The sequence below is a fragment of the Sus scrofa genome, chromosome 13 (assembly GCF_054392235.1).
Source record: "Sus scrofa isolate SSC_HxYL_T2T_F1_AM1 chromosome 13, Sscrofa_HxYL_maternal_Yorkshire_Landrace_v2.0, whole genome shotgun sequence".
NCBI classification, from domain to species: domain Eukaryota; kingdom Metazoa; phylum Chordata; class Mammalia; order Artiodactyla; family Suidae; genus Sus; species Sus scrofa.
The window spans coordinates 124,201,836-124,218,048 of record NC_139395.1 but is presented as its reverse complement, the minus strand read 5'-3'; the positions used below and the strand labels follow the sequence as shown (position 1 = coordinate 124,218,048).

At 37.3% G+C, this 16,213-nt stretch overlaps 1 long non-coding RNA gene across 1 annotated transcript; it reads left to right on the top strand.

The window, feature by feature from the left end:
- The first annotated feature begins 6,705 nt into the window (after window positions 1–6,705).
- On the top strand, window positions 6,706–13,563 carry LOC106505741 (uncharacterized). The gene is made up of 2 exons (XR_014824313.1): window positions 6,706–6,765; window positions 12,240–13,563. It is a non-coding gene; the product is annotated as an uncharacterized LOC106505741 (long non-coding RNA).
- Window positions 13,564–16,213: the final 2,650 nt, after the last annotated feature.

The following is a 16,213-nucleotide window of genomic DNA, read 5'->3' as shown; positions in this document are numbered from 1 at the left end:
TTAAGGATTCATCTCTTTCTTTATTTAAGTGTATATTGTTGACATGGTGCCGACTTTCCTTTCTGTAGGCAATATGTAAATAGCTTATAGCTAGTGGAATTGTATCCAGTATTTCTGATATGTATTGATTTTACAAATGTCCTTTTTATACACTAGTGTATAGTATAGGAAAAAGGCACAATCTTGGGTGTAATTTTATATAATAAAGTATATAAAATTCTCTTGACAGTCTCAAATATCTCTGCAGTTTGTAAATGCAGTCCTGAGTGCTTGGAACAGTTTTTGCACATAGGTGCTCAATATTGAATCACTTTTGTCCTTTTGCTTCAGAGGAGCAACTTTCCTAATTAGCGTAAAGGCTGTGAGTGAGCATGGTGCTGCTCTAAGCCGGTGGTGGATTGTATGTTAGGGATCTCTGTCCAGATGCCTAGTTTTAGAAACTAGAAAAATTTCAAATCTGAGCTCTTGCCCACTAACTCTGCTTCTCTGATCCATGTCTGAGAAATTACAATTTACTCAGCCAGTTGGAATCTTCGCTTAACTCCTCCACTGATAATTCTAAAAATGTTGGTATTCTGTTGCTTAAAACTTCTCAGTAGCTAGCCACTTTGAGAAAACTTAAAAGTGGGGTGGTTTTGTCAAAATCCAAATGGCTAGAGACTACAGAAAATGAGAGGGAGGGGCTAGAGCCATATGAGTTTGCTTTTCCAGTAGTCCCAAGTAATGTGCCTTTTTCTACTTTTGACCTGAAAGTTGTAGTGTTGGTACTTTTAAGTACTCCCTAATATTGCACAGCAACTCCATACTTAATTCTGCACCATTCTTTGAATTGTTTTTGTTTTCTACCTGTGGTTACCATATCTTACTGTGCCTTCTTTTTTGAGCATTGTGAATGCAAGGGAGTAAAAACAGCCTTTTTCCTAGTATGGTGAGGGAAATGGTCAAATAATAGCAAAAATTAAGTACAGTAGGAGTTCCTGTTTAGCAGTTCCTGAAGAGTTTGCTTCTGTTGAAGTACAACAGGAGTAACCTCAGCAGGTTAAGAACCTGAAGTCTTGGATTTCTGGCCTTGCTCAGTGGGTTAGGGATCTGGTGTTGCAAGCTGAGGCGTAGGGTCGCCTTGAATGCATCCAGTGTGACTGGCTGTGGTGCAGGCCCCAGCTGAAGCTCCTTTGTTGGCCTGAGAAGTACAACAAAGGAGAAGGGTGTTTTAAAGGATTTGATGACATTCAAGGAAAGAGTTAGCTGATCTAGAACAGGCAAGATAATCTCTGGGTAAAGAGAACAGTGGTGTTCAGGCAGAGGGAACAGCATAGGTAAAGGTTTCAGGACCTTGAGAATCTGGTTGACGATGCATCAGTGATAGAATGAATAAGTTGTGGAGTTCCCATCATGGCTTAACGGAAATGAATCTGATGAGCATCCACAAGGACACAGGTTCGATCCCTGGCCTTACTCAGTGGGTTAAGGATCTGGCATTGCCCTGAGTTGTGTAGGTCGCAGATCTGGCTAGCATCCCACGTTGCTGTGAGTGTGGCATAGGCCAGTAGCTGCAGCTCCAATCCGAGCCCTAACCTGGGAACCTCCATGTGCAGAGGGCGCAGCTCAAACACACACACACACACACAAGAGAATAGTAGATTGTAAGAATCTGGAAAGGTAAGTAGAAACTAGCCCATGCAAGACAGAGGTAGATAACTTCCTTTTAATCTTGAGAGCAGTGGTAAGCTGCTGAAGATTTCAAGCAGAAGCTAATGAGATCTAATGAGATGGGCATTTTGAAAAATCAGTGGCTGTGTTTTGAAGTATGGTTTTCAGTGGCAGTCATATTAGAAGTGAGAAAGAGGCTTATGGCAGTACCCATGATGGTAGCCAGGAGTGAGATGTTAGAGACGGAAGAAGATAGGTTTTTAGAGATTTTTCAGAGGATAATTTTTTGGGGACTTAGTGATGGACATTGATGGTAAGGGAGAAGTGTAGGGGCTAACATACAGTGGGCTTAGACGGTGGTGTTTGCTATTTGGTAACAGTGGAAGAAGGCAAGAATAGCGGAAAAGTTTAGTTTAGGCCATACTGAATTTGAGGTCCAGAAGGTTTCAAGCATGAATCTGAACAGAGTATAGGTCTCAACCCCAGAGGAGGGATATAGTAAAGTTACCTGCTAGTCTTCTGTACGTGGCGGTAATAAACAGTTGGCCTGTCTGAAATTCCCTGTGGAGAGTGTGGAGTGAGGGTAGTGTTGCAAACACCAACTATCTCCTTGATTTTTTTTGGCCACAGTGAGGCATGTGGAAGTTCCCAAGCCAGAGATCAAGCCTGTGCCACAGCAGCGACCCAAGCTACAACAGTGACAATACTGGATCCTTTAACCTGCTGCACCACAAGGGAACTCCTCTGCCTTCCTGTGTAAACAGATATACCTAGGGAAGAATTCCAAGCCAGATCATTAACAGTACCTTTTATTGATGAATGTGGAAGAATCAAACCAAGGATGACCTAAAATGAATAAGACATCAAAGAAAAAACATTGGGATGCGCAAGTTGAAACAACTGGCCTAGATATAAAAATGCAAAGAACAGATGAAAGTTTCCCTCAGTCTATAGAAACCTGGATCTTCATATTAAAAGTAAGCCAGGGAGTTCCCGTTGTGGTGCAGTGGTTGACGAATCCGACTAGGAACCATGAGGTTGCGGGTTCGGTCCCTGCCCTTGCTCAGTGGGTTGGGGATCTGGCGTTGCCATGAGCTGTGGTGTAGGTTGCAGACGCGGCTCGGATCCCGAGTTGCTGTGGCTCTGGCATAGGCTGGTGGCTACAGCTCCAATTCGACCCCTAGCCTGGGAACCTCCATATGCCCTGGGAGCGGCCCTAAGAAATAGCAAAAAGACAAAAAAATAAATAAATAAATAAAAGTAAGCCAGGCAGAATGAAGGGAAAAGCTCATACTTAGACACATCCTGAAGAAACTTTGGAAGTCCAAAATATAAAGATAAAATCCTAAAAGCTTCCAGAGGGAAAACAAAAGTTTGCCTACGAAGAAGTAATCATGAATGGGACCTTCTCAGAATATTTTTATTCTTTTTCTTTTTTCTTTTTCAAGATATTATTAAATTTAGCAGCAGGAACAGCTGAGTTTAAGTCCTAAGCTGTGTCCCTCATTAGCTGTGAGTCCTTTCCTGTTTCTAGGCATCATGTCCTCTGCAAGTGAAGAGACTAGACCAGATGATTTCTGGGGTCTTTTTTTAGGGCCACACCCACAGCATATGGAAGTTCTCAGGCTAGGAGTAGAATTGGAGCTACAGCTGCCAGCCTACACCACAACCACAGCAACATAGGATCTGAGCCGCGTCTGCAACCTACAGCACAGCTCATGGCAACACCAGATTCTTAACGCACCGAGCGAGGCCAGAGATCGAACCCGCATCCTCATGGATCCTAGTCAAGTTTGTTAACCTCTGAGCCACAAAGGGAACTCTGATTTCTGGGGTCTTGATCTCAGCTCTAACTTGTACCAATTCTTGTTGCTCAACTGCAAAGCTGATGTCACCACTGGAGCTTACCCCCAGTGAATCCCACCAGGCCGTCCCACTCCATGACTGTAATCTACACAGCTCATTTTTTACTGCCTTATCCTTTAAATGAGCGTGTGTGTTTGATTCCTGCTGATTCATTAATTCCATCTTATCTCTTGAGAACAGGAATAGTGTTTTCAAGTATAGCACACTATAAATGGAAAACACACAATAAAGGTCCCAAGGAATCAATCTATCAGCAAACTTTTTTGCACATCTTCAGTGTGTCTTGCACCATACAAAATCATGGAATTCTGAGAAGACCATTCAGAACTTCTCCTCCAGTGTTTATCAGTGAGTGAAATAGGACTCTAGTTCCAGGTGAATATAATACAACAACAACAACACATGCGGAAGGGCACAAATAAGCAAAATTAAACATTTCCTCACGTTGGAACTTTTCAGGTCTTTATTTGTGAATCTCTATGCATTGATTTACAAAAATGTACAGCATTTGCCAAACATACTGCATCATAGAGCACTATTATTGACTAACTCTAGAAAATGTGTTGATGGAGTTCCCTTCGTGGCACAGCAGAAACGAATCCGACTAGGAACCACGAGGTTTTGGGTTTGATCCCTGGCCTTGCTCAGTGGGTTAAGGATCCAGCATTGCCGTGAGCTGTGGTGTAGGTTGCAGACGTGGCTTAGATCTGGTGTGGCTGTGGCTGTGTCTCCAATTAGACCCCTAGCCTGGGAACCTCCATGTGCTGCAAGCCCTAAAAAGCCAAAAAAAAAAAAAAGAAAATATATTGAGTTTCTAGGTCTGTCTACTTGCTTACAAAAATACAGTGGATAAAGATGTGTTAAATGACACTGGTGGAGGGGGGTGGGGGGAGGCAACCAGCCATATGCAGAATGCGAGAAATTCTACAGGATAAATGAACAGTTTCTTCAACAACAAAGAAGTAGCATTAACCAAAGGGGATGGAGCTGTTACAGAATAAAAAGATTTAAGAGAATATTCAACCACGTATAATACTTTTTGGATCATGATTCAAACAAATCAAATATAAATAGATGTTTTTGAAATAAAAAAAACATTTAAACATGAACTGGGTGTTAAAAAATTTAAGGATTGGAGTTCCCATTGTGGCTCAGCAGAAACGAATCTGACTAGCATCCATGAGGACATATGTTGGATCCCTGGCCTTGCTCAGTGGGTTAAGGATCCCGCATTGCTGTGAGCTGTGGTGTAGGCCAGCAGCTGTAGCTCAAATTCGACCCCTAGTCTGGGAACAAACAGTTGCCACTGGGGCGGCCCTAAAAAGACCACCCCCCGCCCCCCCAAAAAATTAAAGGATTAAATATTTAAAATTCTAATTTTTAAAAAAATTATAATTATTGTTATTTTATTGGGTATGATAATGGTATTATGGTTATTTTTTTATTATTTTATTACTGGTATTATGGTATATGTTAAGAGTGTCAATCTAAGTACAGAGGTAAACTGAAGCAAGCTCAAATCATTGGAAATTGAGTTTATTTGGAAATAGCAGAGGAATTGCAATCTGGGACATACCAAGCCACAGGTGAGTCCTTGAGAGTTTGGGGTAGGCTATATTCATAGGCAAAAAATGTAAAGAGGAGGGAGTTAAGGCAGTGTTGGGACAGTGAATTCATTGAAAATACGGACTCTTGGTGGATGTTCATTGGTCAGGAGATAAGTTCCAGGAAATCAATCTTTCCGTTCTTAAGTTTTATTTTCCTGAGTGCGCATACTTGAGATTCTCCATTTTGTATCCTCCAGTTCCACTTTAGGTTGAAATCTTTTCTCAAGGGATACATACTGAAAAATTTACAGGTAAAAATTTTAAATGGCTGGAATTTTCTCTCAAATATACAACATTAGTGCTTTTATTTCTTGATGTGAGTTTTTGTTAACTTTATAAAAAAATTCTTTACATTTATGATTTGTACACTTTTTGTACAGAAGTTCTGTTTCAAAAATTTTACAAAACATTGAATTTATTGGACTTTTGACTTACAGATAATACATATAGATGGTTAAAAAGTCAGTTTATATGAAAAGTGTATACAACGAATAGTTAGTCTTCCTCCTCCTGATCTATTTCCTCTCTCAGGGGCAGTAACTATTACCAGCATTCATCTAGAGTTATTTTTATACATGTACAAGTGTGTATATACAAGCATGTCTTAGAGACAATTCCATGTCAAAATTTGTATATTTTCTAACTTTTTTCCCCTAACTTTTAATAGTTACATGTATTTCACTATATGCTTTACACTAGCCACTGAGTGCTGGACATTTAAGTGCTTGTGTGCGTGTCCATGGTTTTAGTATTCATGGGTTTTGAAGCATTAATACATACTGCCAAATTGTCCTTCAAAATGTTTGTATTAATTTACTTCCATTTCCACTCACCAGTATGTATCAGAGGGATCGAGTTTAATAGTATATTGGTGCATAAATAGTAATGCCCTCAAGAGGGAGATATTTTCAAAAATAAATGGACATTTGATTATAACAGTTCTTATTTAAGTACCTTAAACAAGGAAGATGTGGCTTGTTCGTTTATAAAAGTAGTACTGAGAAACGTCAACTGAAGTACATCCAGAGTGAACGGTTTTCCCTAAATGGTGTGGTAGGTACATAAATTTTAGAGAAATGAAAGTAAGAAAACTTTGAATTATCCTTAGTTATTAACAAGAAGACTAATGAGATAAAGTCAAAAATTTTAAGAAATGGATTTTCAGGTCTTTTCTCTCTGACCTTATCCTTGTGGTTGTTTGGTTAAAAAAAAAATGCATATAAACCTTATGGGGCAGGCCTAGTTATAGGATTATAGCTTGTGTTAGGTGATTTGGGGAGGATTTAAAGTAGCAGCAATTTGCTCAGGAAGTAGGAGTAATTCTGTGATTGGGTTTCTTTATGAACCTTACCTAGGAGGTAGGAAGAATTAATTGGGGCTAAGGTTATAATAATAAAGCAAAAACAGTTCCTTATATTAGCCAGAAAATGGGAATAGTTGATCATTTTTGTGGTTTGGAGAGTGCTGTGTTTGTCTTGGTGCAGATGTAATTACTAAATTGCCTTATTTTTGTCTTGCTCTCTCATATTCACAGAGTGACTTTGTCTAATGTTAATGTTTTGTGATTTTTTTATGTTTAACAGAATACCTTGATCTGCCTGAGTGTCAGTCCAGCTCCTGGCTGCTTTCTCTTTTTTAAGAGGTAAGACTCATGAAGTTGCAAAGGACAGAAAACCCAAACCAAAATGACTTAAGCAAAAAGTTATGTCATTTTTGGATTATATATATTTTTATTTTATTTTAATAAATGAAGTAATTATATTTTAATAGATGAAGTAATTGAGACTCCATGATTAAGTAGCTGAGCTTGAGTCTGAACATTCTGATTCCATGGCTTCTGTTTATTCCACTACTTCCAGGTGCTAAAGTATGAATGAGCAGAAGGAAATGTAGCTGCAGACCTAGGATGAATGGCTGGGAAGGGGGAACAGAGAGGGAAAAGCATAGATAGTTAGGGTGGGCTAAGAGTAAGGAACAAAATGAAAGGAGATGTGTGTTTTAGGGCAGGTGAATGAAATGATGAAGGCCATGTTTTAGGAAATCTAGTGTATATGAGTTGAGAGAGAAAGCTAGAAATTTAGCCTATATGTATGTATGTATGTATGTGTATATATATATATATACATATATATATATATATATATATAATCCAGCCAGGAAGAATTAAAGGTTTGGTTTGAGAAGTCTATCCCAATTTCATTTATTTAGTCCAAATCTAAGGAAAAGGGCAGATCTTGCAAAAACTATGACTAAGCATAGTTTAGTCCTAACTGGTTGTGGATCCTAACTGGTTTCAAAAAAATAAGAGGTCCAGAAAAGAGTGTGTGTGTGTGTGTGTGATCTACACACATTTTATAGTTTTACTAACACTCTTGGAAATATTCCTAGTTCCATGAAGAGCTGTAATAGGATGTTTTTTCCATTAGATGGAGCTATATCTTTGTTACAGGAGACTTTTATAAATTTTATAAAAAGAATGTTTCTTAGATGAGGAACTTTAATGTGGAAAGGAAGGAACTGCAAGTTAAAATGATTTTTAGAGTAGCCATGTTACTTCTAACCTTTGAACTATCTTGAGTTGTGAATATAGGTGCCTTTGCACAGGTCTATATATTTTATATACTCTGTTGATATAAAGTATATTTAATAAAACTTTGTTTATTGTGCCTCCCTTTGAAAAGGCCCAAACCAAACCCTAGAATAGTAGCTATAATAGTATTTAAATTATGATATTTCTCTATACAGGTTCATAATCACTCATTTGTAATTCTGAAATCCAAAAAGCCAGAGTTTGCAAATAAAAACCCAGAAAACTCAGTTAAATTTGAATTCTAGATAAACACTGAATAACTTCTCTAGCACAAGTATGTTCCATGCAATATTTGGGACATATATTAAAAAATTATTGTTCATCTGTAATTCAAATTCAGTTGGACATTCTGTATTTTATCTTGTAACCCATTCTGAAGGCCAAAGGTTTTCATAACTTGTTTGGAAAATGTAATCTAGATTGACCTGAGGCTATTTGTAGCCTTTACCTAACTTACTGGGAGTATTTGTATATATCACTGCAGAAATATTAATGTATTTGATTGTGGATACTGCCTCAACTCCACTGGGGGTGTTACATAATATGTGACATTTGTACCATATTATCATTTCAAAATCAGAAAAGTGCTGAATTTTAAAATACAATTGTTTCTGAGACTTTAAAAAAGAGATTATGAAACTGTGGTAAGTTTTTTTTTTTTTCACTAAGAACAATTAAGTATGCAAAAAGTTATTTCTGAAGGTAATGTAAAAATTTTTAAAAATACCCAAAATGAGTTTATCATAGGTAATAAGACTGGAAATAAACCTCATTGCTTTTGGAAAGAGGGACTCAGTTTGTTGCTACTTCAAAAAAAGGTCAAAAGCATAATGTAGAGGATAGGGCACCTACAGTTCAAAATGAAAAAGCAATGGAGAAATTATTTACTCATCCCCAGCCAAAACAGAATTACCTCAGACTCAAAGAGAGGCGGCCATTTTCCCTTTCCTTCAAATAAAACAAGCCCTATGGAGGGTCACTAACTAATTTCCTTGGCATTACATTCCAGAATGTTATTTTTCTACTTAGGAAATGCTTTCTAATTCATCTTAAATTTCTCTGCTTTCAGTTGATATTTGATAGAGTTAGTGTTAAAGACCATTAAAAGAACTGGATATGATGTATGTTATACATACACAACTGAAAAGACTAGCATTATTTCTTAATTAATGACACAGACCACCACCAACTTGCTGAAAACATGAGGGTATGTGATAAAATTTTAAGTTGAGTTTAGAAAGTTGGAAGATAGAAGCAAAACGTATATATGAAAAAGAGAACACTAGGAAGTGTGATTGGCAAAAGTCTATTTTCAAAGTTATCAGAAGAAATTGATTCAATATAAAAAGCCCTAGCCGGAAAAGACATAGTAAACACATTATAAAAATACTAAGACTGCTCTGAAACATAATTCTGGGTGTATATATGTGTTAAAAAATGCCTACAGAAAGGTATGCAATCCTCTTATGTATCGTGCCTTTAATATATCAATACATACTAGGATGAGGCTAGTTGTTTTATAATAATAATAAAGTTTGTTAAATGGTTCTAATGGAATAATCTTAAAGGGAATTGAAATTATCTAAGATGGACATAGAAGCTGAGAAGCAAATCAGTAGATTTTCAATGAAGTCAAAGGATGAAGGGTGACAAGGAAAACCCCAACTGGTAGCAAAGCTGGAGAGTGAGGGAGGAGAGGCAGCACTGATTTGGATGTTTGCAGCAGTTTGCTGAGAGTGTGTGATATAAGACTTTTTTCTGTTTCCCACTTGAAATCTGTAGTAAAGTTTATCTTTTAAAAAAATCTCAAAGTTCTAGGAACGACTGTGTTTCTTGTATAAAATAGGGCAGGGGCCTAAGTGCTACTGGTGTTGGGTGAAGACAAAGCAGCCTGTAAGGATGAGTGACGGCCTGTATCTTCATTATAAAGGAAAATACTGCACTGCCTGGCAGGTCCAGGAATCTCAGCCCCATGTGCATTCATTGTCTGAGAGTGAAGGAGGTGTTTTATAACAGGAACAACAGTGGACATTTATATGGTATTTGAACAGAGCCATATCTTCAAAGGTCTGTGATACAGCAATTAGAGACTGAAATAGCTGGCAACTAGCAATATAATTAAAGAAGACTTTGTTTTTTGAAGTCTGAGACTTGAACAATTGGAGACAGAAAGACTAAGAATTCCAGCACAATATAGAGAAATAAAATGTTAGCATGAGGACTGGGTCTGGCATGTGATATAGTCCAGCGAGAGGCACAGAGCTGTAGCCCTGGATGATTCTGAACGAGGCTTTGAGAATATAAGACTCTAGATTGGACCGTGGCTCCCTAGTAATTCCTCTAATCATTTCTCTTTTTCGTCTAATCATTGCTGATTCACAGTTATTTCTGCATCCTAGAGAAAACAGTTTGGGGTAATACAGTTTTAATTATACCATTTATATGGTATTATTTTTGTTTTGCTTTTGGGCTTTGTTGAAATGTTCATTAGCTTTATCACAAATCATTTTTTATTTGGCTCTTCTTAATTAAACATTTACAAAATTCTTAGAAAAGACACTTATTTGTCTAACCTAGAGGGACACAAGATTACATCTATGGCTCTGTTTTTGAATCCTAGAATGTGGAATAGGTCAGTAACCATCCTTATAAAACCCCATGAAGTCCTTGGGGTTGTTTCTGAAGACTGTCTTGAAAAAATCTTTGTTCTTTCTTTCCTGGTTTTCTCCTACAACCACTCTTGAGAATTGTTTGTCCTTACTCATGCACTTAGAGTAATCCTTGGTTTCTCATACCAAGTCTCTGATTGATGTCTATATTTGGTCTTTAATTTATTCCACACTGTAGAACACTTATGGTAGTCAGCTGCATTTGAATTTTTTAAAAAATGATTTTAAATGAGGCGGAATCCAAAATAAACAAACAAAAACAAAACGAAACAAAAAAACTCCTTTTTCACCATTGTGCCATGACTTGTGGGCTGCACTGTGTGTGTATTTAGCAATCCAGAATTTTTTGTTTTCCAAATATCCTTCCCATGAATTATGAAAGTGATAAACACTATAAAAACAATACAAAATAGGAAAGCATAAAGAAGAAAATGAAAATCATACTTAATCTCATCACCCAGAAATAAACATTTTGTTTCCTACAATGTTAAATTTGAGTTTTGGAAACTATGTTAAACTCTGTAAAGAACAAACCTGGGAATCAAAGATTTGCCCTTGGCCAAGACTGAGGTATATATGTCTTATAAAAATTCTTAAAATTCGCACAAGAAATCTTTGGTTTTAAAAATTGTTTCTTGGAGTTCCCGCGTGGCTCAACGGAAATGAATCTGACTAGCACCCATGAGGATGCAGGTTCAATCCCTGGCCTCACTCAATGGGTTAAGGATCCCGCATTACTGTGAGCTGTGGTGTAGGTTGCAGACGCGGCTCGGCTCCTGCATTGCTATGGCTGTGGTGTAGGCCGGCAGCTATAGCTCTAATTGGACCCCTAGCCTGGGAATTTCCATGTGCCACAAGAGCAGCCCTAAAAAAGACCAAAAAAAAAAAAAAATTATTTCTTAAGTACCCTGGATTTAAGTATTTGGAATTGCAGAAATGACCATTTGATTGATTAAGGTAATTGTTAACTATTACTTCCTTGCTGAGTTTGCTTACCTGCAAATTAGAAATGTATTAATTGTTCCAGGTGTCCTATCACAGCTGACATTTGTGTATGCAGAAACAGGGAAAACCATCCACTTTATCTCTTATTATCACAAAAAAAAGAGGACTTCTTTTCTCTTTTTCTATTATATATCATTTACTGCAAGTGCACAGTTTATTATAGTGTTTCTTAACCTCTTTTTTGTTGTCTTCATTCTGTGTGTTGCTTTTCTGATTTCACTCTGAGAAATAACATGGAAATGAATGAAGGATGTAGTTTTAAATACTTAACACTTGATATATTGATCCTTCTCACTGTGTGGTCACTTAGAAATTATTAAATTCTATGGGCAAAGTCACAAAGCATTAAGCCTTCAAGGAATCTGCATACATGTCTGCTTTGGGGTGTTTAATGCAATGCTTTGGTAAAACAGAGACCTCGCCTGGAAAGGCAGTGAGAGCAATGTTTTCTGGGGATGTGTTTAACCCCCTCTAGTGGAGAGGAAGAAGTGTAGAGAAATTCCTCAAATATTTTGATTAGCCTACATAATTTATCTATTTAGATGATTTTCTCCAAGCACATTAGACTTGCTAATTAATTTTCACCTAGTTAAGCAGGACAAAGCTGTTACTATTTTAAAAAGCCCTCTCATTCCCTACACATTTATAAACTAGATCATCCTTATGGAGATGTTTAGAACTGAAATGTCATTAGTAGATTTCATTTCTTAGTCAAACCAAACAAGCCAGAATCCTGACATAGAAAACATGTCATTTCATTCTGAGTTAAATAAGCTAAAAAACAAACAAACAAACAAAAAACAGCCAAAAAAACTATCTTTGACCAGGATTCTCCTCAAATCACTATTTTAGGACCATGTCTCATTCCTAACAACAATCATCCACCAAAGAGGAAAAAATAATGGTGTTTGGAAAACGTCCTTGCTGCTGCTGTGTTTAGGAGGAAAAAATGTGTCTTATGAAGGCATTTTCAGCTGGCATTTTTCACAAACTGATGGACATCTGTTCAGCCTATGCACTGTGCAGCTCAGAACACGTTTATTCCCTCAGCATTCTTAAGGGGCTCTGTGCACTCGCTGGATGCCAAAGATAACATCTAGATCAGCAATTTCTCATAAATCATTGGAACACAGAACATGAAACAAGAAGAAGAAATGAGGAATTCAATAACAAATATGGCAAGGTGCACAAACAAGAGAATTGAAACCAGATGAAAAGGAGCCTTTCAGAACAGAAGGTCAAGAAACAAGAAACTTGTTTCCCTGGTTCCCTCAAAGCTTTAGAGTAATCCCTCTGATTGTGCTTCCCATTCAGCCATCAGCTTACTGCTCTGAGTTGGTTTTAGAATATTTATGTGCTGGATTTAAGGCTTTACCAAACAACTGAAAAATTAGTGTCGTTTATTTTAGTTTGCTCAAGGCCCCAGGCCATTATGCAATAAAGAGGAAAATAGTGTTTATTGTACTTTAAGGAGTACTGTGCCCACATGCCTTTACATGAATTCCAGATACATGTATATAAATGTAGCTCAATTTATACACTAGTTTTTTTTTAACTTGAAGTTACATAAATACAGTAATGTGACTAATTCTGTTTTTTAAACAAAATGTCAGAAGTTCTCAGGAGCCATCTCCTAAGATATACTTATCCTCACACTGTTGACATTACTGAGTGTGTTATGGGGATATCTGTGAGTCTGAAATGCTGCAGTCCATTTTTTTTTTTTTTTTTTTTTTTTTAGGGCTGCACCCGCAGTATATGGAGTTTCTCAGGCTAGGGGTCAAACTGGAGCTATAGCTGCCGGCCTACACCACAGCCACAGCAACACCAGATCTGAGCCATGTCTGCCACCTACATCACAGCTCATGGCAACGCTGGATCCTTAACCCATTGAGCAAGACCAGGGATGGAATCTGCAACCTCATGGTTCCTAGTAGGATTCCTTTCCCCTGCACCACAATAGGAACTCCTTTTTTTTTTTTTTTTTTTTTTTTTAATTTCTCTGCAGTCCATTTTTAAAAATAGCTTCTGTGATGGCAAACCATCATTTGTCAGTGGGTTTGAACTTGTGGAAACATAGTCATTTGTTGACAAGTATGGTAAATGATGAAGGTGAAATTATTTTTTAAAAACAATGTAGAGTAATAAATTAATAATAAAAGTATGTTTGAAAGCATTTTCAAGGAAAAGTTACAAAATATGAGAAATGTCTCCCCATACAACTATTCAACATGTAAACTGAATATTAAAATTTTTTGAACTATGTTTTATCTCATAACAAAGAACCTCATCTTGCTCTTTCATTGTGAACATTTTAAAGTGCATGATGAGAGGTCTAAGCAATCATTATAAGAAATCATTATAGAAATTATTCTGTGAGAAAATAAGTAAATAGTTGATCACTTTATAAGTTCAGGGATATAGACAATTGAATGTTGTTTCTCTAAATCTGAATGCTTTCATGGCATATTTTGCAAGTAAGTTATCTTTAAGATACTGAGTTGATGTATTTTCATCCCTTCCAGATATCCTTAAATTTATTTTTTTACCCTTGATTTCAACTTCCCACATCAGCCTTGTCAGACTGAACCCTTGAACCACAGATAGACTAGCCTTGGACCCACCTCCCTCCTGTGCCTCCCTAAGCTATTTTCAGAAGATGAGTTCCTTCTCTTCAGAAATGTGTTTTCTCCCATGTGGTCACCATTCAAAAACAGGCTAGTTTTGTTTTGTTTCTTAGCTTTCTCAGTGCATAGGCAGACATTGTCACATGTGATTGAGCATGAGGGTATAGCCAGAAGACCTGGAACCAGTTAATGGCCTTCTACTTGCCAATCATGCCATCTCATCCAGGTGGCTGAACTGCTCTGTGCCTCAGTTTCCTCATGGGCAAATTTGAAAAAAATCATAGCTTCTAATTTAGGTGTTGTTAGGTTTAAATGAGTTAACATTTAAAATACTTCAAAGAGCATCTGGTACATGGTGAGTCTCCATAAACATTTGCCATTATCATTACATTAAAGTAAATATACAGAGTGAGGTTTTTTGCTGTCATAATATTTTTTTTGTCCTTTTATGGCCACACCAGTGGCATATAGAGGTTCCCAGGGTAAGGGTTGAATCAGAGCTACAGCTTCTGGCCTACACCACAGCCACAACAACGCCAGATCCGAGCTGTGTCTGGGACCTGCATCACAGCTAACGGCAACATCAGATCCTTAACCCACTGAGCAAGGCCAGGGATCGAATCTGCATTCTCATGAGTAAGAGTCAGATTTGTTTCTGCTAAGCCACGACGGAAAATCCTGTTATAACTTTTAAAATAATTTTGAAATCTGTGCAGAACATTTTCTCATACCTGTAAACATGTTTCTAGCTGATAATATTTTAGCTTGTGGATGCACCATAATTTACCACATTAATCCCTTATGTTTGATATTTAGATGGTTTCCATTTTTTGCTATTTTAAATAATATGAAAATGTTATTCATCCTTGTTTTCCTAAAATCATAGGAGATCCTGAACAATTCCATAGGGTGTGTGCATTTTAATCCTTTTGATATCTTTTTTTCTAAATTGGACACTAGAAATATATCAACTCGCATTCCCATCTGTGGAGACATCGATTTCTGTAGCTCACTGTGCACATTTCAGTCTGACCATCCAGCATAATCCCCCTTCTACTTCTTTAATCTATGAGCTACTTCTGCACATTCCCCAGATTCCCCACATAGAAAAAAAGGGTTTTTTAACTGGTTCAGTCATCCAAATCATCATTGGTGATTCATATTACTTGGAATATATTATCCCAAATGTTTTGTTCTTTCACTTTGCCTTTGTCTTTTATCTTTGTTCCATTTCCCGTTGTTCCCTCTCCTTGCCCCTTAAATCTTGTCACAGACCTGTTTCTCCAGAAAGGCATAAGCTCCCAACCTCAGGAATTTTCCTCAGATATGCTGTCACCAGAGAAAGCTTAGAGTCACTGCAACACAAAGACGGACTTTCTTCCTTTACGCCAGACACAATGCTAGAGGAACAGAAAGGAAGGCTTACAACAAAAGCAGAGACAGAAAAAACATAAAATAAGGGACAAAACAGACACAAATGAGGGCATTTGGAAGGAACCTCTATTATTGGGCATAATTTTTTTAATTATAGTTAATTTATAATGTGCCAATTTCTGCTGTACAGCAAAGTGACCCCGTCAGATATATCTTCTATCATGGTCTATCCCAAGAGACTAAATATAGTTCCCCATGCTATATAGTAGGACCTCATTGCTAAACCATTCTAAGTGTAATAGTTTGAATCTACTAACCCCAAACTCCCAGTCCCTCCCACTCCCCTCCTTTTCCCCCTTGGTAACCGCAAGTCTGTTCTCTGTGTCTGAGTCTGTTTCTGTTTTGTAGATAGATTCATTTGTGCCATATTTTAGATTCCACATACAAGTGATATCATATGGAATTTATCACTGTCTTTCTGACTTAAGTCACTTAGTATGATAATCTCTAGTTGCATCCATGTTGCTGCAAATAGCATTATTTCATTCTTTTTATGACTGAGTAGTAGTCCATTGTGTGTGTGTATGTGTGTGTGTGTGTATATCTGTATCTATGTATATATCACGTCTTAATCCATTAATCTGTTGATGGACATGGATTAAGACTGTTTCCATGGATTAGATTGTTTCCATGTCTTGGGTATTGTGAATAGTGCTACTGTGAATATAGGGGTATATGTATCTTTTTGAATTGTAGTTTGCCCAGGAGAGGGATTGCTGGATCATACAGTAGTTCTATATTTAGTTTTCTGAGGTATCTCCACAC